We start from the raw sequence: 3,047 nt of genomic DNA, 5'->3' as shown, positions 1-3,047 counted from the left end.
GATCTAAACTATTTTAAAAGAAAGCTCAAGTCATTTCTAATTGAAAATTGTTTTTATTCTATAGAAGAGTATATTAAAGGTAGACAGAGTACCATACATAGATTGCTAGTAGTTTTTAGTTATATTTACTTTGACGCAAGACAATGCATGTACTTATGTTATTATGGCAATAAAGAAATGTTGACTTTGACTATGCAATATAATTTGCTTGGGGCACAAGTGCCAGTTTTTTACGTTCTCGATAAAATGTTAGTGTTGCTTTTAATATCCATCTGAATTAATATAGATGTATTTATTTAAAATAATAAGTAAGTAAAGTATGCATAATATAAAAAACATTCAATTGCATTTTTAAATTAAAATTTCACCCTCAATTACCAATTCTAGAGGATTGGGATTTAGTTATACGTATACTGCAATGTGTTTAATGCTTTTCTGGAAATAAAGGAAATTTGAATTTAAAATGAGTGTAAATTTTTAAGCATTTATGACAAGATTTTATACATTTTTCATAAAATAGCCACTTGTTACATTTAGCATATAGTTTAATTTTTTATGTTTGCAAGCTTGAAACACACTTTATATAAAATATTTATTAAAAAATTAATGTTGCGTATCAAAATGCAATAATAAAATAAGCCACCAGATTTGATGTAGTGTGGCACACTTCTTACAGTGCACACATTCAAAAGTTGTATGTGCTTACCTATTTCGAACAAATGCTTATACACTACATTTACCGAAACGAGTCAAGAATAGTCTTTGCCTATTGAGTTAAATGTAGCCCTTTTAGACGAGACGGCATCCCGCATTTTGGGTAGGGATCTAGCGGGCCCGGATGGCCTCCACACAAGTAAAAAATTTCGAACATGCTACGCATCCGCATCATCCAGCGTTGTACATTAAGATAAAAGACACTTTATACGACAGATCAGGGCGTCCTCTGTCAGCAATTGCAGGGACAGACTCTAGTAGCAGACATTTACTTGTCGTTTCTAGCGTGTAAGAACAGATTGTAAGTAGAAAAATAGCTATAAAAGGTAAGGTATGCATCGGAACTTGAAAGACCGTGCGGCAAGGACACGATTTCAATTTCACAAAAGGCACATGTAAGACTTTCTACTAACACAAAATCTGTATACGATGTAAAATGTTTAATTACATACAAGAACCATAAAATCACAATAATTATGATTGTCATTTTTACAATGGAATTTCTTCAACACGCAGCAAAGAAGCCCATGATTTTTAGTCAATTAACAATCTCCTGGACTACAGTTCAATCATTTTCTATGAAGTTTCCAATTTAAATACAGGAGGAGGTGTTCAATCATTGTTTTATATAATAATTTACCTACATTACATCTTCCCACAACTCATTTTTAGTAGTTCGTTCTTGATTCGCACTACAATACTCAGCAACTCGTAATTAACCACTGTGTCATTATAACGACTTGGATTGTAGATATTAATATTCCAGAATATTAATATTTAAATTTTATCAATGAGACATCCAAGACGATACAAAATATTTTTTGATTGCTCCGAGTGAACATTCAGTACAATTTATTACTAAATTGTTAACTATTAAATATTATCTGGTTTGTCTAAAATAAAAACACAGTTCTAAATTAAAATAATGGATTTATTTTGAACCGGAAAAATAATAAGTATAATGTTTCAGAATTTTTATCACTCTATTTTCCACAAAGAATTGACAAACCGTTAAGTACATTTAAAAGGTCCTTTGGCAAGAAAACAAAATATTAATCATATATATTAAAATAAAAATCAGAGCTCTCTTCTGAAATAAAATAAAAAAAGTTTTCAAATAAAAATCAAATACCACTTAGAAACAACTAAAATAAAAATGTTCACTTCTAAGTTCACTCACAAATCAAAAATTTAAACTTCTCTTTCCACTAGTTGAAACCTTAACTTTCAAGTCTGAAATTCAGATTACAACTCTCTCAAACATTATTAAAGTTCAATTAATTAACAATTCACAATAAAACAGTTCCAATTGAAATATTAATAAATTACTATATTCCCATATTTCAATTAAAGTTATTGACTAAGTTCAATTTTAATTCACTTTTCTTGCAATATTGAACCAAATGTAACTTGCATGATTCTATTATGCTCTATTGTTCATCGAGAATTAATTATGCAGATTGCTCTGTAGTTTCTATATTTAACTTTTTCCTATACTATAAAAAGACAACAAAATTAATTTAATATCAGATCAGGAAGACTATTTCAATATAACGTACAATAAATTTGGTGCTTACCTCAAAATCCCTCGCGGAAAAAATTTAGATACACGGCGCAATGTAATCAACTTAATTCACGAAAATTACCAAAAGGGCGAAAATTATGAGCTGGCGCTTATATACTCGTACTTCCCCCTTCCAACCAATTCTGATGGACATCCACGGTGTTCTTTCATTGGTCCAGCTGTATCAAACTAGGAGAACAATAGCCGTAACGAGACAAGTTCTGATCAATTCAAGGCAGTGAACCGTCTTCCTAACAATTTAAAACTACCAGTACTAATTTGCCAAAGGATTACATATTCGTTTTTATCCTAATTTCTCACAATCTAATTTAAAATTAACTCCCAATATTTCGTTCCAAAAATTTTCATTTAATTTAAGTTTTAATTAAAAAACCCAATGTAGCTTTAAAAACGCTACAGTCATCTTCGTTCCTATGACGCATTTAACCATTAATCGGAGCTTTCGCCCTAACAAATTCGATATCTACGTAGTTCCAATGAACTAACCTATCCTAAATAGGCATTGAGAATTCCGATAAACCTCGTCACGTTTACATACATAAAAATTGCTACATAGTCGCGAGAAGGGTAAAAACTACGTTTACTTTCAAGTACAAAAGGGATTTTTGTTTAACGAGAATAAAAATTACATCACTGAAAAGAGCAAATCTTTTCTCAAATACGTGATTTTTTTTACATGTCTAGAGATTTTCCTTGCACGTTATATATAACAAATTAATTGCCTAACGGACGCCTGTATGTTTCTTTA

Source organism: Homalodisca vitripennis, chromosome 5 (genome assembly GCF_021130785.1).
Source record: "Homalodisca vitripennis isolate AUS2020 chromosome 5, UT_GWSS_2.1, whole genome shotgun sequence".
In the NCBI taxonomy this organism is placed as follows: Eukaryota; Metazoa; Arthropoda; class Insecta; order Hemiptera; family Cicadellidae; genus Homalodisca; species Homalodisca vitripennis.
This window is presented reverse-complemented; position numbering follows the sequence as displayed.